Source organism: Saimiri boliviensis, chromosome 18, assembly GCF_048565385.1.
Source record: "Saimiri boliviensis isolate mSaiBol1 chromosome 18, mSaiBol1.pri, whole genome shotgun sequence".
Classification (NCBI taxonomy): Eukaryota; Metazoa; Chordata; class Mammalia; order Primates; family Cebidae; genus Saimiri; species Saimiri boliviensis.
The window spans coordinates 45,604,656-45,629,807 of record NC_133466.1 but is presented as its reverse complement, the minus strand read 5'-3'; positions in this window follow the sequence as shown (position 1 = coordinate 45,629,807).

The window sequence follows — 25,152 nt, the reverse complement described above, 5'->3', positions numbered from 1 at the left end:
GCAAGGTATTTCTCTTTACAGCCTGTTCTCCCATCCACTCTGGAATGTCCAAACGCAACTTGTAGAAGAAACGTGGTTCTTCCTCGCTGAATCTAAACATAGATGCAACTTCCTAAAAGGAACCAACACACAGCAGATGAGTTCGTAAGAAGCGGGTCTTCTGTGTTTTAAACGCATTCTTACTGCTAACTCTTATAAGCGTCTCGAGGGCGGGAAAAGACTGTTTCTGCATTCTCCCAAGAAAGGGTTTCTGAACTGCTGGAAGCACACATCAGTTTAACTCTGGAAGTTGAATAAACACATTGACAACCATTCTGCTAGATAGCTCCGTTTTGGTTTTAGTACAAGGTATTTCTCTTTACAGCCTGTTCTCCCATCCACTCTGGAATGTCCAAACGCAGCTTGTAGAAGAAACGTGTTTCTACCTCGCTGAATCTAAACATAGATGCAACTTCCTAAAAGGAACCAACACACACCAGATGACTTCGTAAGAAGCGGGTCTTCTGTGTTTTAAACGCATTCTTACTGCTAACTCCCTTATGCGTTTCTAGGGCTTGAGATAACTGTTTCTGCATTCTCTAAAGAAAGGGTTTCTGAACTGCTGCAAACACACATCAGTTTAACTCTGGCTGTTGAATACACACCTTGACAACCATTCTGCTAGATAGCTCCGTTTTGGTTTTTGAGCAAGGTATTTCTCTTTACAGCCTGTTCTCCCATCCACTCTGGAATGTCCAAACGCAGCTTTTAGAAGTAACGTGTTTCAACCTCGTTGAATCTAAACATAGATGCAACTTCCTAAAAGGAACCAACACAGAGCAGATGAGTTCGTAAGAAGCGGGTCTTCTGTGTTTTAAACGCATTCTTACTGCTAACTCTTATAAGCGTCTCTAGGGCGGGAAAAGACTGTTTCTGCATTCTCCAAAGAAAGGGTTTCTGAACTGCTGGAAGCACACAACAGTTTAACTCTGGAAGTTGAATAAACACATTGACAACCATTCTGCTAGATAGCTCCGTTTTGGTTTTAGAGCAAGGTATTTCTCTTTACAGCCTGTTCTCCCATCCACTCTGGAATGTCCAAACGCAGCTTTTAGAAGAAACGTGTTTCATCCTCGCTGAATCTAAACATAGGTGCAACTTCCTAAAAGGAACCAACACACAGCAGATGAGTTCGTAAGAAGCGGGTCTTCTGTGTTTTAAACGCATTCTTACTGCTAACTCTTATAAGCGTTTCTAGGGCGGGAAAAGATTGTTTCTGCATTCTCCAAAGAAAGGGTTTCTGAACTGCTGCAAACACACATACGTTTAACTCTGGAAGCTGAATACACACATTGACAACCATTCCGCTAGAAAGCTCCGTTTCGGTTTTAGAGCAAGGTATTTCTCTTTACAGCCTGTTCTCCCATCCACTCTGGAATGTCCAAACGCAGCTTTTAGAAGAAACGTGTTTCTACCTCGCTGAATCTAAATATGGATGCCACTTCCTAAAAGGAACCAACACACAGCAGATGAGTTCGTAAGAATCGGGTCTTCTGTGTTTTAAACTCATTCTCACTGCTAACGCTTATATGCGTCTCTAGGGCTTGAAATGACTGATTCTGCATTCTCCAAACAAAGGGTTTCTGAACTGCTGCAAACACACATCAGTTTAACTCTGGCTGTTGAATACACACATTGAAAACCACTCTGCTAGATAGCTCCGTTTTGGTTTTAGAGCAAGGTATTTCTCTTTACAGCCTATTCTCCCATCCACTCTGGAATGTCCAAACGCAGCTTTTAGAAGAAACGTGTTTCAACCTCGCTGAATCTAAACATAGATGCAACTTCCTAAAAGGAACCAACACACAGCAGATGAGTTCGTAAGAAGCGGGTCTTCTGTGTTTTAAACGCATTCTTACTGCTAACACTTATATGTGTCTCTAGGGCTAGAATTGAGGGTTTCTGCATTCTCCAAAGAAAGCGTTTCTGAAGTGCTGCAAACACACATATGTTTAACTCTGGAAGTTGAATACACACATTGACAACCATTCTGCTAGATAGCTCCGTTTTGGTTTTAGAGCAAGGTATTTCTCTTTACAGCCTGTTCTCCCATCCACTCTGGAATGTCCAAACGCAGCTTTTAGAAGAAACGTGTTTCTACCTCGCTGAATCTAAACATAGATGCAACTTCCTAAAAGGAACCAACACACAGCAGATGAGTTCGTAAGAAGCGGGTGTTCTGTGTTTTAAACGAATTCTTACTGCTTACTCTTACAAGCGTCTCTAGGGCGGGAAAAGACTGTTTCTGCATTCTCCAAAGAAAGGGTTTCTGAACTGCTGGAAGCGCACATCAGTTTAACTCTGGAAGTTGAATAAACACATTGACAACCATTCTGCTAGATAGCTCCGTTTTGGTTTTAGAGCAAGGTATTTCTATTTACAGCCTGTTCTCCCATCCACTCTGGAATGTCCAAACGCAGCTTTTAGAAGAAACGTGTTTCTACCTCGGTGAATCTAAACATAGATGCAACTTCCTAAAAGGAACCAACACACAACAGATGAGTTCGTAAGAAGCGGGTCTTCTGTGTTTTAAACGCATTCTTACTGCTAACTCTTATAAGCGTTTCTAGGGCGGGAAATGACTGTTTCTGCATTCTCCAAAGAAAGAGTTTCTGAACTGCTGCAAACACACATATGTTTAACTCTGGAAGTTGAATACACACAAAGACAACCATTCTTCTAGAAAGCTCCGTTTTGGTTTTAGAGCAAGGTATTTCTCTTTACAGCCTGTTCTCCCATCCACTCTGGAATGTCCAAACGCAGCTTTTAGAAGAAACGTGTTTCAACCTCGCTGAATCTAAACATAGATGCAACTTCCTAAAAGGAACCAACACACAGCAGATGAGTTCGTAAGAATCGGGTCTTCTGTGTTTTAAACGCATTCTTACTGCTAACTCTTATAAGCGTCTCTAGGGCAAGAAAAGACTGTTTCTGCATTCTGCAAAGAAAGGGTTTCTGAACTGCTGGAAGCACACATCAGTTTAACTCTGGAAGTTGAATAAACACATTGACAACCATTCTGCTAGATAGCTCTGTTTTGGTTTTAGAGCAAGGTATTTCTCTTTACAGCCTGTTCTCCCATCCACTCTGGAATGTCCAAACGCAGCTTTTAGAAGAAACGTGTTTCTACCTCGCTGAATCTAAACATATATGCAACTTCCTAAAAGGAACCAACACACAGCAGATGAGTTCGTAATAAGCGGGTCTTCTGTTTTTTAAACGCATTCTTACTGCTAACTCCTTTATGCGTCTCTAGGGCTTGAAATAACTGTTTCTGCATTCTCTAAAGAAAGGGTTTCTGAACTGCTGGAAACACACATCAGTTTAACTCTGGCTGTTGAATACACACCTTGACAACCATTCTGCTAGATAGCTCCGTTTTGGTTTTAGAGCAAGGTATTTCTCTTTACAGCCTGTTCTCCCATCCACTCTGGAATGTCCCAACGCAGCTTTTAGAAGTAACGTGTTTCAACCTCGTTGAATCTAAACATAGATGCAACTTCCTAAAAGGAACCAACACACAGCAGATGAGTTCGTAAGAAGCGGGTCTTCTGTGTTTTAAACGCATTCTTACTGCTGACTCTTGTAAGCGTCTCTAGGGCGGGAAAAGACTGTTTCTGCATTCTCCAAAGAAAGGGTTTCTGAACTGCTGGAAGCACACAACAGTTTAACTCTGGAAGTTGAATAAACACATTGACAACCATTCTGCTAGATAGCTCCGATTTGGTTTTAGAGCAAGGTATTTCTCTTTACAGCCTGTTCTCCCATCCACTCTGGAATGTCCAAACGCAGCTTTTAGAAGAAACGTGTTTCTTCCTCGCTGAATCTAAACATAGGTGCAACTTCCTAAAAGGAACCAACACACAGCAGATGACTTCGTAAGAAGCGGGTCTTCTGTGTTTTAAACGCATTCTTACTGCTAACTCTTATATGCGTCTCTAGGGCTAGAATTGACGGTTTCTGCATTCTGCAAAGAAAGGGTTTCTGAACTGCTGCAAACACACATATGTTTAACTCTGGAAGTTGAATACACACATTGACAACCATTCTGCTAGATAGCTCCGTTTTGGTTTTAGAGCAAGGTATTTCTCTTCACAGCCTGTTCTCCCATCCACTCTGGAATGTCCAAACGCAGCTTTTAGAAGAAACGTGTTTCTACCTCTCTGAATCTAAACATAGATGCAACTTCCTAAAAGGAACCAACACACAACAGATGAGTTCGTAAGAAGCGGGTCTTCTGTGTTTTAAACGCATTTTTACTGCTAACTCTCATAAGCGTCTCTAGGGCGAGAAAAGATAGTTTCTGCATTCTCCGAAGAAACGGTTTCTGAACTGCTGCAAACACACATCAGTTTAACTCTGGAAGTTGAATAAACACATTGACAACCATTCTGCTAGATAGCTCCGTTTTGGTTTTAGAGCAAGGTATTTCTCTTTACAGCCTGTTCTCCCATCCACTCTGGAATGTCCAAACGCAGCTTTTAGAAGAAACGTGTTTCTTCCTCGCTGAATCTAAACATAGATACAACTTCCTAAAAGGAACCAACACACAGCAGATGAGTTCGTAAGAAGCGGGTCATCTGTGTATTAAAAGCATTCTTACTGCTAACTCTTATATGTGTCTCTAGGGCTAGAATTGACGGTTTCTGCATTCTCCAAAGAAAGGGTTTCTGAACTGCTGCAAACACACATATGTTTAACTCTGGAAGTTGAATACACACGTTGACAACCATTCTGCTAGATAGCTCCGTTTTGGTTTCAGAGCAAGGTGTTTCTCTTTACAGCCTGTTCTCCCATCCACTCTGGAATGTCCAAACGCAGCTTTTAGAAGAAACGTGTTTCTACCTCGCTGAATCTAAACATAGATGCAACTTCCTAAAAGGAACCAACACACAGCAGATGACTTCGTAAGAAGCGGGTCTTCTGTGTTTTAAACGCATTCTTACTGCTAACTCTTATAAGCGTTTTTAGGGCGGGAAAAGACTGTTTCTGTATTCTCCAAAGAAAGGGTTTCTGAACTGCTGCAAACACACATATGTTTGACTCTGGAAGTTGAATACACACATTGACAACCATTCTGCTAGATAGCTCCGTTTTGGTTTTAGAGCAAGGTATTTCTCTTTACAGCCTCTTCTCCAATCCACTCTGGAATGTCCAAACGCAGCTTTTAGAAGAAACGTGTTTCTACCTCGCTGAATCTAAACATAGATGAAACTTCCTAAAAGGAACCAACACAAAGCAGATGAGTTCGTAAGAAGCGGGTCTTCTGTGTTTTAAACGCATTCTTACTGCTAACTCTTATATGCATCTCTAGGGCTTGAAATGACTGATTCTGCATTCTCCAAAGAAAGAGTTTCTGAACTGCTGCAAACACACATCAGTTTAACTCTGGCTGTTGAATACACACATTGACAACCATTCTGCTAGATAGCTCCGTTTTGATTTTAGAGCAAGATATTTCTCTTTACAGCCTGTTCTCCCATCCACTATGGAATGTCCAAACGCAGCTTTTAGAAGAATCGTGTTTCTACCTCGCTGAATCTAAACATAGATGCAACTTCCTAAAAGGAACCAACACACAGCAGATGACTTCGTAAGAAGCGGGTCTTCTGTGTTTTAAACGCATTCTTACTGCTAACTCTTATATGTGTCTCTAGGGCTTGAAATGACGGTTTCTGCATTCTCCAAAGAAAGGGTTTCTGAACTGCTGCAAACACAAATCAGTTTATCTCTGGAAGTTGAATACACACATTGACAACCATTCTGCTAGATAGCTCCGTTTTGGTTTTAGAGCAAGGTATTTCTCTTTACAGCCTCTTCTCCTATCCACTCTGGAATATAAAAACGCAGCTTTTAGAAGAAACGTGTTTCTACCTCGCTGAATCTAAACATAGATGCAACTTCCTAAAAGGAACCAACACACAGCAGATGAGTTCGTAAGAAGCGGGTCTTCTGTGTTTTAAACGCATTCTTACTGCTATCTCTTATAAGCGGCTCTAGGGCGGGAAAAGACTGTTTCTGCATTCTCCAAAGAAAGGGTTTCTGAACTGCTGGAAGCACACATCAGTTTAACTCTGGCTGTTGAATACACACATTGACAACCATTCTGCTAGATAGCTCCGTTTTGGTTTTAGAGCAAGGTATTTCTCTTTACAGCCTGTTCTCCCATCCACTCTGGAATGTCCAAACGCAGCTTTTAGAAGAAACGTGTTTCTACCTCGCTGAATCTAAACATAGATGCAACTTCCTAAAAGGAACCAACACACAGCAGATGACTTCGTAAGAAGCGGGTCTTCTGTGTTTTAAACGCATTCTTACTGACAACTCTTATACGCGTCTCTAGGGCTTGAAATGACTGTTTCTGCATTCTCCAAAGAAAGTGTTTCTGAACTGCTGCAAACACACATCAGTTTAACTCTGGCTGTTGAATTCACACATTGACAACCATTATGCTAGATAGCTCCGTTTTGGTTTTAGAGCAAGGTATTTCTCTTTACAGCCTGTTCTCCCATCCACTCTGGAATGTCCAAACGCAGCTTTTAGAAGAAACGTGTTTCTACCTCGCTGAATCTAAACATAGATGCAACTTCCTAAAAGGAACCAACACACAACAGATGTGTTCGTAAGAAGCGGGTCTTCTGTGTTTAAAACGCATTCTTTCTACTAACTCTTATAAGCGTCTCTAGGGCGGGAAAAGATTCTTTCTGCATTCTCCAAAGAAAGGGTTTCTGAACTGCTGCAAACACACATATGTTTAACTCTGGAAGTTGAATACACACATTGACAACCATTCTGCTAGATAGCTCTGTTTTGGTTTTAGAGCAAGGTATTTCTCTTTACAGCCTGTTCTCCCATCCACTCTGGAATGTCCAAACGCAGCTTTTAGAAGAAACGTGTTTCTGCGTCGCTGAATCTAAACATAGATGCAACTTCCTAAAAGGAACCAACACACAGCAGATGAGTTCGTAAGAAGCGGGTCTTCTGTGTTTTAAATGCATTCTTACTGCTAACTCTTATAAGCGTCTCTAGGGCGGGAAAAGACTGTTTCTGCATTCTCCAAAGAAAGGGTTTCTGAACTGCTGGAAACACACATCAGTTTAACTCTGGAAGTTGAATACACACATTGACAACCATTCTGCTATATAGCTCCGTTTTGGTTTTAGAGCAAGGTATTTCTCTTTACAGCCTGTTCTCCCATCCACTCTGGAATGTCCAAACGCAGCTTTTAGAAGAAACGTGTTTCTACCTCGCTGAATCTAAACATAGATGCAACTTCCTAAAAGGAACCAACACACAGCAGATGAGATCGTAAGAAACGGGTCTTCTGTGTTTTAAACGCATTCTTACTGCTAACTCTTATATGCGTCTCGAGGGCTTGAAATGACTGATTCTGCATTCTCCAAAGAAATGGTTTCTGACCTGCTGCAAACACACATCAGTTTAACTCTGGCTGTTGAATACACACATTGACAACCATTCTGCTAGATAGCTCCGTTTTGGATTTAGAGCAAGATATTTCTCTTTACAGCCTGTTCTCCCATCCACTCTGAAATGTCGAAACGCAGCTTTTAGAAGAAACGTGTTTCTACCTCGCTGAATCTAAACATAGATGCAACTTCCTAAGAGGAGCCAACACACAGCAGATGAGTTCGTAAGAAGCGGGTCTTCCGTGTTTGAAACGCATTCTTACTGCTAACAATTATAAGCGTCTCTAGGGCGGGAAAAGACTGTTTCTGCATTCTCCAAAGAAAGGGTTTCTGAACTGCTGCAAACACACATATGTTTAACTCTGGTAGTTGAATACACACATTGACAACCATTCTGCTAGATAGCTCCGTTTTGGTTTTAGAGCAAGGTATTTCTCTTTACAGCCTGTTCTCCCATCCACTCTGGAATGTCCAAACGCAGCTTTTAGAAGAAACGTGTTTCTACCTCGCTGAATCTAAACATAGATGCAACTTCCTAAAAGGAACCAACACACAGCAGATGAGTTCGTAAGAAGCGGGTCTTCTGTGTTTTAAACGCATTATTACTGCTAACACTTATATGTGTCTCTAGGGCTTGAAATGACGGTTTCTGCATTCTCCAAAGAAAGGGATTCTGAACTGCTGCAAACACACATCAGTTTAACTCTGGAATTTGAATACACACACTGACAACCATTCTGCTAGATAGCTCCGTTTTGGTTTTAGAGCAAGGTATTTCTCTTTACAGCCTGTTCTCCCATCCACTCTGGAATGTCCAAACGCAGCTTTTAGAAGAAACGTGTTCCTACCTCGCTGAATCTAAACATAGATGCAACTTCCTAAAAGGAACCAACACACAGCAGATGAGTTCGTAAGAAACGGGTCTTCTTTGTTTTAAACGCATTCTTACTGCTAACTCTTATATGCGTCTCGAGGGCTTGAAATGACTGATTCTGCATTCTCCAAAGAAATGGTTTCTGACCTGCTGCAAACACACATCAGTTTAACTCTGGCTGTTGAATACACACATTGACAACCATTCTGCTAGATAGCTCCGTATTGGATTTAGAGCAAGATATTTCTCTTTACAGCCTGTTCTCCCATCCACTATGGAATGTCCAAACGCAGCTTTTAGAAGAAACGTGTTTCTACCTCGCTGAATCTAAACATAGATGCAACTTCCTAAAAGGAACCAACACACAGCAGATGACTTCGTAAGAAGCGGGTCTTCGGTGTTTTAAACGCATTCTTACTGCTAACTCTTATAAGCGTTTCTAGGGCGGGAAAATACTGTTTCTGCATTCTCCAAAGAAAGGGTTTCTGAACTGCTGCAAACACACATATGTTTAACTCTGGAAGTTGAATACACACATTGACAACCATGCTGCTAGATAGCTCCGTTTTGGTTTTAGAGCAAGGTATTTCTCTTTACAGCCTGTTCTCCCATCCACTCTGGAATGTCCAAACACAGCTTTTAGAAGAAACGTGTTTCTACCTCGCTGAATCTAAACATAGATGCAACTTCCTAAAAGGAACCAACACACAGTAGATGAGTTCGTAAGAATCGGGTCTTCTGTGTTTTAAACGCATTCTTACTGCTAACTCTTATAAGCGTTTCTAGGGCGTTAAAAGACTGTTTCTGCATTCTCCAAAGAAAGGGTTTTTGAACTGCTTCAAACACACATATGTTTCACTATGGATGTTGAATACACACATTGACAACCATTCTGCTAGATAGCTCCGTTTTGGTTTTAGAGCAAGGTATTTCTCTTTACAGCCTGTTCTCCCATCTACTCTGGAATTTCCAAACGCAGCTTTTAGTAGAAACGTGTTTCTACCTCGCTGAATCTAAACATAGATGCAACTTCCTAAAAGGAACCAACACACAGCAGATGACATCGTAAGAAGCGGGTCTTCTGTGTTTTAAACGCATTCTTACTGCTAACTCTTATATGCGTCTCTAGGGCTAGAAATGACGGTTTCTGCATTCTCCAAAGAAAGGGTTTCTAAACTGCTGCAAACACACATATGTTTAACAATTGAAGTTGAATACACACATTGACAACCGTTCTGCTACATAGCTCCGTTTTGGTTTTAGAGCAAGGTATTTGTCTTTACAGCCTGTTCTCCCATCCACTCTGGAATGTCCAAACGCAGCTTTTAGAAGAAACGTGTTTCTTCCTCGCTGAATCTAAACATAAATTCAACTTCCTAAAAGAAACCAACACACAGCAGATGACTTCGTAAGATGGGGGTCTTCTGTGTTTTAAACACGTTCTAACTGCTAACACTTATATGCGTCTCTAGGGCTTGAAATGACTGTTTCTGCATTCTCCAATGAAAGGGTTTCTGAACTGCTGCAAACACACATCAGTTTAACTCTGGCTGTTCAATACACACATTTACAACCATTCTGCTAGATAGCTCCGTTTTGGGTTTAGAGCAAGGTATTTCTCTTTACAGCCTGTTCTCCCATCCACTCTGGAATGTCCAAACGCAGCTTTTAGAAGAAACGTGTTACTACCTCGCTGAATCTAAACATAGATGCAACTTCCTAAAAGGAACCAACACACAGCAGATGAGTTCGTAAGAAGCGGGTCTTCTGTGTTTTAAACGCATTCTTACTGCTAACTCTTATATGTGTCTCTAGGGCTAGAATTGTCGGTTTCTGCATTCTCCAAAGAGAGGGTTTCTGAACTGCTGCAAACACTCATATGTTTAACTCTGGAAGTTGAATACACACATTGACAACCATTCTGCTAGATAGCTCCGTTTTGGTTTTAGAGCAAGGTATTTCTCTTTACAGCCTGTTCTCCCATCCACTCTGGAATGTCAAAACGCAGCTTGTAGAAGAAACGTGTTTCTACTTCGCTGAATCTAAACATAGATGCAACTTCCTAAAAGGAACCAACACACAGGAGATGAGATCGTAAGAAGAGAGACTTCTGTGTTTTTAACGCATTCTTACTGCTAACTCTTTTATCCGTCTGTAGGGCGGGAAAAGACTGTTTCTGCATTCTCCAAAGAAAGGGTTTCTGAACTGCTGCAAACACAAATCACTTTAACTCTGGAAGTTGAATACACACATTGACAACCATTCTGCTAGATAGTCCCGTTTTGGTTTTAGAGCAAGGTAATTCTCTTTACAGCCTGTTCTCCCATCCACTCTGGAATGTCCAAACGCAGCTTTTAGAAGAAACGTGTTTCTACCTCGCTGAATCTAAACATAGATGAAACTTCCTAAAAGGAACCAACACACAGCAGATGAGTTCGTAAGAAGCGTGTCTTCTGTGTTTTAAACGCATTCTTACTGCTAACTCTTATATGCGTCTCTAGGGCTTGAAATGACTGATTCTGCATTCTCCAAAGAAAGGGATTCTGAACTGCTGCAAACACACATCAGTTTAACTCTGGCTGTTGAATACACACATTGACAACCATTCTGCTAGATAGCTCCGTTTTGGTTTTAGAGCAAGGTATTTCTCTTTACAGCCTGTTCTCCCATCCACTCTGGAATGTCCATACGCAGCTTTTAGAAGAAACCTGTCTCAACCTCCCTGAATCTAAACATAGATGCAACTTCCTAAAAGGAACCAACACACAGCAGATGAGTTCGTAAGAAGCGGGTCTTCTGTGTTTTCAACGCATTCTTACTGCTAACTCTTATATGTGTCTCTAGGGCTTGAAATGACGGTTTCTGCATTCTCCAAAGAAAGGGTTTCTGAACTGCTGCAAACACACATCAGTATAACTCTGGAAGTTGAATACACACATGGACAACCATTCTGCTAGATAGCTCCGTTTTGGATTTAGAGCAAGGTATTTCTCTTTACAGCCTGTTCTCCCATCCACTCTGGAATGTCCAAAGGCAGCTTTTAGAAGAAACGTGTTTCTACCTCGCTGAATCTAAACATAGATGCAACTTCCTAAAAGGAACCAACACACAGCAGATGAGTTCGTAAGAAACGGGTCTTCTGTGTTTTAAACGCATTCTTACTGCTAACTCTTATATGCGTCTCGAGGGCTTGAAATGACTGATTCTGCATTCTCCAAAGAAAGTGTTTCTGAACTGCTGCAAACACAAATCAGTTTAACTCTGGCTGTTGAATACACACATTGACAACCAATCTGCTAGATAGCTCCGTTTTGGATTTAGAGCAAGATATTTCTCTTTACAGCCTGTTCTCCCATCCACTATGGAATGTCCAAACGCAGCTTTTAGAAGAAACGTGTTTCTACCTCGCTGAATCTAAACATAGATGCAACTTCCTAAAAGGAACCAACACACAACAGATGAGTTCGTAAGAAGCGGGTCTTCTGTGTTTTCAACGCATTCTTACTGCTAACTCTTATATGTGTCTCTAGGGCTTGAAATGACGGTTTCTGCATTCTCCAAAGAAAGGGTTTCTGAACTGCTGCAAACACACATCAGTTTAACTCTGGAAGTTGAATACACACATTGACAACCATTCTGCTAGATGGCTCCGTTTTGGATTTAGAGCAAGATATTTCTCTTTACAGCCTGTTCTCCCATCCACTATGGAATGTCCAAACGCAGCTTTTAGAAGAAACGTGTTTCTACCTCGCTGAATCTAAACATAGATGCAAATTCCTAAAATGAACCAACACATAACAGATGAGTTCGTAAGAAGCGGGTCTTCTGTGTTTAAAACGCATTCTTACTGCTAACTCTTATAAGCGTCTCTAGGGCGGGAAAAGACTTTTTCTGCATTCTCCAAAGAATGGGTTTCTGAACTGCTGCAAACACACATCAGTTTAACTCTGGAAGTTGAATACACACATTGACAACCATTCTGCTAGATAGCTCCGTTTTGGTTTTAGAGCAAGGTATTTCTCTTTACAGCCTGTTCTCCCATCCACTCTGGAATGTCCAAACGCAGCTTTTAGAAGAAACGTGTTTCTACCTCGCTGAATCTAAACATAGATGCAACTTCCTAAAAGGAACCAACACACAGCAGATGACTTCGTAAGAAGCGGGTCTTCTGTGTTTTAAACGCATCCTTACTGCTAACTCTTATATGCGTCTCTAGGGCTTGAAATGACTGTTTCTGCATTCTCCAAAGAAAGGGTTTCTGAACTGCTGCAAATACACAGCAGTTTAACTCTGGCTGTTGAATACACACATTGACAGCCATTCTGCTAGATAGCTCCGTTTTGGTTTTAGAGCAAGATATTTCTCTTTACAGCCTGTTCTCCCATCCACTCTGGAATGTCCAAACGCAGCTTTTAGAAGAAACGTGTTTCTACCTCGCTGAATCTAAACATAGATGCAACTTCCTAAAAGGAACCAACACACAGCAGATGAGTTCGTAAGAAGAGGGTCTTCTGTGTTTTAAACGCATTCTTACTGCTAACTCTTATAAGAGTTTCTAGGGCGGGAAAAGAATGTTTCTGCATTCTCCAAAGAAAGGGTTTCTGAACTGCTGCAAACACACATATGTTTAACTCTGGAAGTTGAATACACACATTGACAACCATTCTGCTAGATAGCTCCGTTTTGGTTCTAGAGCAAGGTATTTCTCTTTAAAGCCTGTTCTCCCATCCACTCTGGAATGTCCAAACGCAGCTTTTAGAAGAAACGTGTTTCTACCTCGCTGAATCTAAACATAGATGCAACTTCCTAAAAGGAACCAACACACAGCAGATGACTTCGTAAGAAGCGGGTCTTCTGTGTTTTAAACGCATTCTTACTGACAACTCTTATACGCGTCTCTAGGGCTTGAAATGACTGTTTCTGCATTCTCCAAAGAAAGTGTTTCTGAACTGCTGCAAACACACATCAGTTTAACTCTGGCTGTTGAATTCACACATTGACAACCATTATGCTAGATAGCTCCGTTTTGGTTTTAGAGCAAGGTATTTCTCTTTACAGCCTGTTCTCCCATCCACTCTGGAATGTCCAAACGCAGCTTTTAGAAGAAACGTGTTTCTACCTCGCTGAATCTAAACATAGATGCAACTTCCTAAAAGGAACCAACACACAACAGATGTGTTCGTAAGAAGCGGGTCTTCTGTGTTTAAAACGCATTCTTTCTACTAACTCTTATAAGCGTCTCTAGGGCGGGAAAAGATTGTTTCTGCATTCTCCAAAGAAAGGGTTTCTGAACTGCTGCAAACACACATATGTTTAACTCTGGAAGTTGAATACACACATTGACAACCATTCTGCTAGATAGCTCCGTTTTGGTTTTAGAGCAAGGTATTTCTCTTTACAGCCTGTTCTCCCATCCACTCTGGAATGTCCAAACGCAGCTTTTAGAAGAAACGTGTTTCTGCGTCGCTGAATCTAAACATAGATGCAACTTCCTAAAAGTAACCAACACACAGCAGATGAGTTCGTAAGAAGCGGGTCTTCTGTGTTTTAAATGCATTCTTACTGCTAACTCTTATAAGCGTCTCTAGGGCGGGAAAAGACTGTTTCTGCATTCTCCAAAGAAAGGGTTTCTGAACTGCTGGAAACACACATCAGTTTAACTCTGGAAGTTGAATACACACATTGACAACCATTCTGCTATATAGCTCCGTTTTGGTTTTAGAGCAAGGTATTTCTCTTTACAGCCTGTTCTCCCATCCACTCTGGAATGTCCAAACGCAGCTTTTAGAAGAAACGTGTTTCTACCTCGCTGAATCTAAACATAGATGCAACTTCCTAAAAGGAACCAACACACAGCAGATGAGATCGTAAGAAACGGGTCTTCTGTGTTTTAAACGCATTCTTACTGCTAACTCTTATATGCGTCTCTAGGGCTTGAAATGACTGTTTCTGCATTCTCCAAAGAAAGGGTTTCTGAACTGCTGCAAATACACAGCAGTTTAACTCTGGCTGTTGAATACACACATTGACAGCCATTCTGCTAGATAGCTCCGTTTTGGTTTTAGAGCAAGATATTTCTCTTTACAGCCTGTTCTCCCATCCACTCTGGAATGTCCAAACGCAGCTTTTAGAAGAAACGTGTTTCTACCTCGCTGAATCTAAACATAGATGCAACTTCCTAAAAGGAACCAACACACAGCAGATGAGTTCGTAAGAAGAGGGTCTTCTGTGTTTTAAACGCATTCTTACTGCTAACTCTTATAAGAGTTTCTAGGGCGGGAAAAGAATGTTTCTGCATTCTCCAAAGAAAGGGTTTCTGAACTGCTGCAAACACACATATGTTTAACTCTGGAAGTTGAATACACACATTGACAACCATTCTGCTAGATAGCTCCGTTTTGGTTCTAGAGCAAGGTATTTCTCTTTAAAGCCTGTTCTCCCATCCACTCTGGAATGTCCAAACGCAGCTTTTAGAAGAAACGTGTTTCTACCTCGCTGAATCTAAACATAGATGCAACTTCCTAAAAGGAACCAACACACAGCAGATGACTTCGTAAGAAGCGGGTCTTCTGTGTTTTAAACGCATTCTTACTGACAACTCTTATACGCGTCTCTAGGGCTTGAAATGACTGTTTCTGCATTCTCCAAAGAAAGTGTTTCTGAACTGCTGCAAACACACATCAGTTTAACTCTGGCTGTTGAATTCACACATTGACAACCATTATGCTAGATAGCTCCGTTTTGGTTTTAGAGCAAGGTATTTCTCTTTACAGCCTGTTCTCCCATCCACTCTGGAATGTCCAAACGCAGCTTTTAGAAGAAACGTGTTTCTACCTCGCTGAATCTAAACATAGATGCAACTTCCTAAAAGGAACCAACACACAACAGATGTGTTCGTAAGAAGCAGGTCTTCTGTGTTTAAAACGCATTCTTTCTACTAACTCTTATAAGCGTCTCTAGGGCGGGAAAAGATTGTTTCTGCATTCTCCAAAGAAAGGGTTTCTGAACTGCTGCAAACACACATATGTTTAACTCTGGAAGTTGAATACACACATTGACAACCATTCTGCTAGATAGCTCCGTTTTGGTTTTAGAGCAAGGTATTTCTCTTTACAGCCTGTTCTCCCATCCACTCTGGAATGTCCAAACGCAGCTTTTAGAAGAAACGTGTTTCTGCGTCGCTGAATCTAAACATAGATGCAACTTCCTAAAAGGAACCAACACACAGCAGATGAGTTCGTAAGAAGCGGGTCTTCTGTGTTTTAAATGCATTCTTACTGCTAACTCTTATAAGCGTCTCTAGGGCGGGAAAAGACTGTTTCTGCATTCTCCAAAGAAAGGGTTTCTGAACTGCTGGAAACACACATCAGTTTAACTCTGGAAGTTGAATACACACATTGACAACCATTCTGCTATATAGCTCCGTTTTGGTTTTAGAGCAAGGTATTTCTCTTTACAGCCTGTTCTCCCATCCACTCTGGAATGTCCAAACGCAGCTTTTAGAAGAAACGTGTTTCTACCTCGCTGAATCTAAACATAGATGCAACTTCCTAAAAGGAACCAACACACAGCAGATGAGATCGTAAGAAACGGGTCTTCTGTGTTTTAAACGCATTCTTACTGCTAACTCTTATATGCGTCTCGAGGGCTTGAAATGACTGATTCTGCATTCTCCAAAGAAATGGTTTCTGACCTGCTGCAAACACACATCAGTTTAACTCTGGCTGTTGAATACACACATTGACAACCATTCTGCTAGATAGCTCCGTTTTGGATTTAGAGCAAGATATTTCTCTTTACAGCCTGTTCTCCCATCCACTCTGAAATGTCGAAACGCAGCTTTTAGAAGAAACGTGTTTCTACCTCGCTGAATCTAAACATAGATGCAACTTCCTAAGAGGAGCCAACACACAGCAGATGAGTTCGTAAGAAGCGGGTCTTCCGTGTTTGAAACGCATTCTTACTGCTAACAATTATAAGCGTCTCTAGGGCGGGAAAAGACTGTTTCTGCATTCTCCAAAGAAAGGGTTTCTGAACTGCTGCAAACACACATATGTTTAACTCTGGTAGTTGAATACACACATTGACAACCATTCTGCTAGATAGCTCCGTTTTGGTTTTAGAGCAAGGTATTTCTCTTTACAGCCTGTTCTCCCATCCACTCTGGAATGTCCAAACGCAGCTTTTAGAAGAAACGTGTTTCTACCTCGCTGAATCTAAACATAGATGCAACTTCCTAAAAGGAACCAACACACAGCAGATGAGTTCGTAAGAAGCGGGTCTTCTCTGTTTTAAACGCATTATTACTGCTAACACTTATATGTGTCTCTAGGGCTTGAAATGACGGTTTCTGCATTCTCCAAAGAAAGGGATTCTAAACTGCTGCAAACACACATCAGTTTAACTCTGGAATTTGAATACACACACTGACAACCATTCTGCTAGATAGCTCCGTTTTGGTTTTAGAGCAAGGTATTTCTCTTTACAGCCTGTTCTCCCATCCACTCTGGAATGTCCAAACGCAGCTTTTAGAAGAAACGTGTTCCTACCTCGCTGAATCTAAACATAGATGCAACTTCCTAAAAGGAACCAACACACAGCAGATGAGTTCGTAAGAAACGGGTCTTCTTTGTTTTAAACGCATTCTTACTGCTAACTCTTATATGCGTCTCGAGGGCTTGAAATGACTGATTCCGCATTCTCCAAAGAAATGGTTTCTGACCTGCTGCAAACACACATCAGTTTAACTCTGGCTGTTGAATACACACATTGACAACCATTCTGCTAGATAGCTCCGTATTGGATTTAGAGCAAGATATTTCTCTTTACAGCCTGTTCTCCCATCCACTATGGAATGTCCAAACGCAGCTTTTAGAAGAAACGTGTTTCTACCTCGCTGAATCTAAACATAGATGCAACTTCCTAAAAGGAACCAACACACAGCAGATGACTTCGTAAGAAGCGGGTCTTCGGTGTTTTAAACGCATTCTTACTGCTAACTCTTATAAGCGTTTCTAGGGCGGGAAAAGACTGTTTCTGCATTCTCCAAAGAAAGGGTTTCTGAACTGCTGCAAACACACATATGTTTAACTCTGGAAGTTGAATACACACATTGACAACCATTCTGCTAGATAGCTCCGTTTTGGTTCTAGAGCAAGGTATTTCTCTTTAAAGCCTGTTCTCCCATCCACTCTGGAATGTCCAAACGCAGCTTTTAGAAGAAACGTGTTTCTACCTCGCTGAATCTAAACATAGATGCAACTTCCTAAAAGGAACCAACACACAGCAGATGACTTCGTAAGAAGCGGGTCTTCTGTGTTTTAAACGCATTCTTACTGACAACTCTTATACGCGTCTCTAGGGCTTGAAATGACTGTTTCTGCATTCTCCAAAGAAAGTGTTTCTGAACTGCTGCAAACACACATCAGTTTAACTCTGGCTGTTGAATTCACACATTGACAACCATTATGCTAGATAGCTCCGTTTTGGTTTTAGAGCAAGGTATTTCTCTTTACAGCCTGTTCTCCCATCCACTCTGGAATGTCCAAACGCAGCTTTTAGAAGAAACGTGTTTCTACCTCGCTGAATCTAAACATAGATGCAACTTCCTAAAAGGAACCAACACACAACAGATGTGTTCGTAAGAAGCGGGTCTTCTGTGTTTAAAACGCATTCTTTCTACTAACTCTTATAAGCGTCTCTAGGGCGGGAAAAGATTGTTTCTGCATTCTCCAAAGAAAGGGTTTCTGAACTGCTGCAAACACACATATGTTTAACTCTGGAAGTTGAATACACACATTGACAACCATTCTGCTAGATAGCTCCGTTTTGGTTTTAGAGCAAGGTATTTCTCTTTACAGCCTGTTCTCCCATCCACTCTGGAATGTCCAAACGCAGCTTTTAGAAGAAACGTGTTTCTGCGTCGCTGAATCTAAACATAGATGCAACTTCCTAAAAGGAACCAACACACAGCAGATGAGTTCGTAAGAAGCGGGTCTTCTGTGTTTTAAATGCATTCTTACTGCTAACTCTTATAAGCGTCTCTAGGGCGGGAAAAGACTGTTTCTGCATTCTCCAAAGAAAGGGTTTCTGAACTGCTGGAAACACACATCAGTTTAACTCTGGAAGTTGAATACACACATTGACAACCATTCTGCTATATAGCTCCGTTTTGGTTTTAGAGCAAGGTATTTCTCTTTACAGCCTGTTCTCCCATCCACTCTGGAATGTCCAAACGCAGCTTTTAGAAGAAACGTGTTTCTACCTCGCTGAATCTAAACATAGATGCAACTTCCTAAAAGGAACCAACACACAGCAGATGAGATCGTAAGAAACGGGTCTTCTGTGTTTTAAACGCATTCTTACTGCTAACTCTTATATGCGTCTCTAGGGCTTGAAATGACTGTTTCTGCATTCTCCAAAGAAAGGGTTTCTGAACTGCTGCAAATACACAGCAGTTTAACTCTGGCTGTTGAATACACACATTGACAGCCATTCTGCTAGATAGCTCCGTTTTGGTTTTAGAGCAAGATATTTCTCTTTACAGCCTGTTCTCCCATCCACTCTGGAATGTCCAAACGCAGCTTTTAGAAGAAACGTGTTTCTACCTCGCTGAATCTAAACATAGATGCAACTTCCTAAAAGGAACCAACACACAGCAGATGAGTTCGTAAGAAGAGGGTCTTCTGTGTTTTAAACGCATTCTTACTGCTAACTCTTATAAGAGTTTCTAGGGCGGGAAAAGAATGTTTCTGCATTCTCCAAAGAAAGGGTTTCTGAACTGCTGCAAACACACATATGTTTAACTCTGGAAGTTGAATACACACATTGACAACCATTCTGCTAGATAGCTCCGTTTTGGTTCTAGAGCAAGGTATTTCTCTTTAAAGCCTGTTCTCCCATCCACTCTGGAATGTCCTAACGCAGCTTTTAGAAGAAACGTGTTTCTACCTCGCTGAATCTAAACATAGATGCAACTTCCTTAAAGGAACCAACACACAGCAGATGACTTCGTAAGAAGCGGGTCTTCTGTGTTTTAAACGCATTCTTACTGACAACTCTTATACGCGTCTCTAGGGCTTGAAATGACTGTTTCTGCATTCTCCAAAGAAAGTGTTTCTGAACTGCTGCAAACACACATCAGTTTAACTCTGGCTGTTGAATTCACACATTGACAACCATTATGCTAGATAGCTCCGTTTTGGTTTTAGAGCAAGGTATTTCTCTTTACAGCCTGTTCTCCCATCCACTCTGGAATGTCCAAACGCAGCTTTTAGAAGAAACGTGTTTCTACCTCGCTGAATCTAAACATAGATGCAACTTCCTAAAAGGAACCAACACACAACAGATGTGTTCGTAAGAAGCGGGTCTTCTGTGTTTAAAACGCATTCTTTCTACTAACTCTTATAAGCGTCTCTAGGGCGGGAAAAGATTGTTTCTGCATTCTCCAAAGAAAGGGTTTCTGAACTGCTGCAAACACACATATGTTTAACTCTGGAAGTTGAATACACACATTGACAACCATTCTGCTAGGTAGCTCCGTTTTGGTTTTAGAGCAAGGTATTTCTCTTTACAGCCTGTTCTCCCATCCACTCTGGAATGTCCAAACGCAGCTTTTAGAAGAAACGTGTTTCTGCGTCGCTGAATCTAAACATAGATGCAAGTTCCTAAAAGGAACCAACACACAGCAGATGAGTTCGTAAGAAGCGGGTCTTCTGTGTTTTAAATGCATTCTTACTGCTAACTCTTATAAGCGTCTCTAGGGCGGGAAAAGACTGTTTCTGCATTCTCCAAAGAAAGGGTTTCTGAACTGCTGGAAACACACATCAGTTTAACTCTGGAAGTTGAATACACACATTGACAACCATTCTGCTATATAGCTCCGTTTTGGTTTTAGAGCAAGGTATTTCTCTTTACAGCCTGTTCTCCCATCCACTCTGGAATGTCCAAACGCAGCTTTTAGAAGAAACGTGTTTCTACCTCGCTGAATCTAAACATAGATGCAACTTCCTAAAAGGAACCAACACACAGCAGATGAGATCGTAAGAAACGGGTCTTCTGTGTTTTAAACGCATTCTTACTGCTAACTCTTATATGCGTCTCGAGGGCTTGAAATGACTGATTCTGCATTCTCCAAAGAAATGGTTTCTGACCTGCTGCAAACACACATCAGTTTAACTCTGGCTTTTGAATACACACATTGACAACCATTCTGCTAGATAGCTCCGTTTTGGATTTAGAGCAAGATATTTCTCTTTACAGCCTGTTCTCCCATCCACTCTGAAATGTCGAAACGCAGCTTTTAGAAGAAACGTGTTTCTACCTCGCTGAATCTAAACATAGATGCAACTTCCTAAGAGGAGCCAACACACAGCAGATGAGTTCGTAAGAAGCGGGTCTTCCGTGTTTGAAACGCATTCTTACTGCTAACAATTATAAGCGTCTCTAGGGCGGGAAAAGACTGTTTCTGCATTCTCCAAAGAAAGGGTTTCTGAACTGCTGCAAACACACATATGTTTAACTCTGGTAGTTGAATACACACATTGACAACCATTCTGCTAGATAGCTCCGTTTTGGTTTTAGAGCAAGGTATTTCTCTTTACAGCCTGTTCTCCCATCCACTCTGGAATGTCCAAACGCAGCTTTTAGAAGAAACGTGTTTCTACCTCGCTGAATCTAAACATAGATGCAACTTCCTAAAAGGAACCAACACACAGCAGATGAGTTCGTAAGAAGCGGGTCTTCTGTGTTTTAAACGCATTATTACTGCTAACACTTATATGTGTCTCTAGGGCTTGAAATGACGGTTTCTGCATTCTCCAAAGAAAGGGATTCTAAACTGCTACAAACACACATCAGTTTAACTCTGGAATTTGAATACACACACTGACAACCATTCTGCTAGATAGCTCCGTTTTGGTTTTAGAGCAAGGTATTTCTCTTTACAGCCTGTTCTCCCATCCACTCTGGAATGTCCAAACGCAGCTTTTAGAAGAAACGTGTTCCTACCTCGCTGAATCTAAACATAGATGCAACTTCCTAAAAGGAACCAACACACAGCAGATGAGTTCGTAAGAAACGGGTCTTCTTTGTTTTAAACGCATTCTTACTGCTAACTCTTATATGCGTCTCGAGGGCTTGAAATGACTGATTCTGCATTCTCCAAAGAAATGGTTTCTGACCTGCTGCAAACACACATCAGTTTAACTCTGGCTGTTGAATACAAACATTGACAACCATTCTGCTAGATAGCTCCGTATTGGATTTAGAGCAAGATATTTCTCTTTACAGCCTGTTCTCCCATCCACTATGGAATGTCCAAACGCAGCTTTTAGAAGAAACGTGTTTCTACCTCGCTGAATCTAAACATAGATGCAACTTCCTAAAAGGAACCAACACACAGCAGATGACTTCGTAAGAAGCGGGTCTTCGGTGTTTTAAACGCATTCTTACTGCTAACTCTTATAAGCGTTTCTAGGGCGGGAAAAGACTGTTTCTGCATTCTCCAAAGAAAGGGTTTCTGAACTGCTGCAAACACACATATGTTTAACTCTGGAAGTTGAATACACACATTGACAACCATGCTGCTAGATAGCTCCGTTTTGGTTTTAGAGCAAGGTATTTCTCTTTACAGCCTGTTCTCCCATCCACTCTGGAATGTCCAAACACAGCTTTTAGAAGAAACGTGTTTCTACCTCGCTGAATCTAAACATAGATGCAACTTCCTAAAAGGAACCAACACACAGTAGATGAGTTCGTAAGAATCGGGTCTTCTGTGTTTTAAACGCATTCTTACTGCTAACTCTTATAAGCGTTTCTAGGGCGTTAAAAGACTGTTTCTGCATTCTCCAAAGAAAGGGTTTTTGAACTGCTTCAAACACACATATGTTTCACTATGGATGTTGAATACACACATTGACAACCATTCTGCTAGATAGCTCCGTTTTGGTTTTAGAGCAAGGTATTTCTCTTTACAGCCTGTTCTCCCATCTACTCTGGAATTTCCAAACGCAGCTTTTAGTAGAAACGTGTTTCTACCTCGCTGAATCTAAACATAGATGCAACGTCCTAAAAGGAACCAACACACAGCAGATGACATCGTAAGAAGCGGGTCTTCTGTGTTTTAAACGCATTCTTACTGCTAACTCTTATATGCGTCTCTAGGGCTAGAAATGACGGTTTCTGCATTCTCCAAAGAAAGGGTTTCTAAACTGCTGCAAACACACATATGTTTAACAATTGAAGTTGAATACACACATTGACAACCGTTCTGCTACATAGCTCCGTTTTGGTTTTAGAGCAAGGTATTTGTCTTTACAGCCTGTTCTCCCATCCACTCTGGAATGTCCAAACGCAGCTTTTAGAAGAAACGTGTTTCTTCCTCGCTGAATCTAAACATAAATTCAACTTCCTAAAAGAAACCAACACACAGCAGATGACTTCGTAAGATGGGGGTCTTCTGTGTTTTAAACACGTTCTAACTGCTAACACTTATATGCGTCTCTAGGGCTTGAAATGACTGTTTCTGCATTCTCCAATGAAAGGGTTTCTGAACTGCTGCAAACACACATCAGTTTAACTCTGGCTGTTCAATACACACATTTACAACCATTCTGCTAGATAGCTCCGTTTTGGGTTTAGAGCAAGGTATTTCTCTTTACAGCCTGTTCTCCCATCCACTCTGGAATGTCCAAACGCAGCTTTTAGAAGAAACGTGTTACTACCTCGCTGAATCTAAACATAGATGCAACTTCCTAAAAGGAACCAACACACAGCAGATGACTTCGTAAGAAGCGGGTCTTCTGTGTTTTAAACGCATTCTTACTGCTAACTCTTATATGTGTCTCTAGGGCTAGAATTGTCGGTTTCTGCATTCTCCAAAGAGAGGGTTTCTGAACTGCTGCAAACACTCATATGTTTAACTCTGGAAGTTGAATACACACATTGACAACCATTCTGCTAGATAGCTCCGTTTTGGTTTTAGAGCAAGGTATTTCTCTTTACAGCCTGTTCTCCCATCCACTCTGGAATGTCAAAACGCAGCTTGTAGAAGAAACGTGTTTCTACTTCGCTGAATCTAAACATAGATGCAACTTCCTAAAAGGAACCAACACACAGGAGATGAGATCGTAAGAAGAGAGACTTCTGTGTTTTTAACGCATTCTTACTGCTAACTCTTTTATCCGTCTGTAGGGCGGGAAAAGACTGTTTCTGCATTCTCCAAAGAAAGGGTTTCTGAACTGCTGCAAACACAAATCATTTTAACTCTGGAAGTTGAATACACACATTGACAACCATTCTGCTAGATAGTCCCGTTTTGGTTTTAGAGCAAGGTAATTCTCTTTACAGCCTGTTCTCCCATCCACTCTGGAATGTCCAAACGCAGCTTTTAGAAGAAACGTGTTTCTACCTCGCTGAATCTAAACATAGATGAAACTTCCTAAAAGGAACCAACACACAGCAGATGAGTTCGTAAGAAGCGTGTCTTCTGTGTTTTAAACGCATTCTTACTGCTAACTCTTATATGCGTCTCTAGGGCTTGAAATGACTGATTCTGCATTCTCCAAAGAAAGGGATTCTGAACTGCTGCAAACACACATCAGTTTAACTCTGGCTGTTGAATACACACATTGACAACCATTCTGCTAGATAGCTCCGTTTTGGTTTTAGAGCAAGGTATTTCTCTTTACAGCCTGTTCTCCCATCCACTCTGGAATGTCCATACGCAGCTTTTAGAAGAAACCTGTCTCAACCTCCCTGAATCTAAACATAGATGCAACTTCCTAAAAGGAACCAACACACAGCAGATGAGTTCGTAAGAAGCGGGTCTTCTGTGTTTTAAACGCATACTTACTGCTAACTCTTATAAGCGTCTCTAGGGCGAAAATGACGCTTTCTGCATTCACCAAAGAAAGGGTTTCTGAACTGCTGGAAGCACACATCAGTTTAACTCTGGAAGTTGAATAAACACATTGACAACCATTCTGCTAGATAGCTCCGTTTTCGTTTTAGAGCAAGGTATTTCTCTTTACAGCCTGTTCTCCCATCCACTCTGGAATCTCCAAACGCAGCTTTTAGAAGAAACGTGTTTCTTCCTCGCTGAATCTAAACATCGATGCAACTTCCTAAAAGGAACCAACACACAGCAGATGAGTTCGTAAGAAGCGGGTCTTCTGTGTTTTAAACGCATTCTTACTGCGAACTCTTATATGTGTCTCTAGGGCTAGAATTGACGGTTTCTGCATTCTGCAAAGAAAGGGTTTCTGAACTGCTGCAAACACACATATGTTTAACTCTGGAAGTTGAATACACACATTGACAACCATTCTGCTAGATAGCTCCGTTTTGGTTTTAGAGCAAGGTATTTCTCTTTACAGCCTGTTCTCCCATCCACTCTGGAATGTCCAAACGCAGCTTTTAGAAGAAACGTGTTTCTACCTCGCTGAATCTAAACATAGATGCAACTTCCTAAAAGGAACCAACACACAGCAGATGAGTTCGTAAGAAACGGGTTTTCTGTGTTTTAAACGCATTCTTACTTCTAACTCTTATAAGCGTCTCTAGGGCGAGAAAAGACTGTTTCTGCATTCTCCAAAGAAAGGGTTTCTGAACTCCTGCAAGCACATATCAGTTTAACTCTGGAAGTTGAATACACACATTGACAACCATTCTGCTAGATAGCTCCGTTTTGGTTTTAGAGCAAGGTGTTTCTTTTTACAGCCTGTTCTCCCATCCACTCTGGAATGTCCAAACGCAGCTTTTAGAAGAAACGTGTTTCTACCTCGCTGAATCTAAACATAGATGCAACTTCCT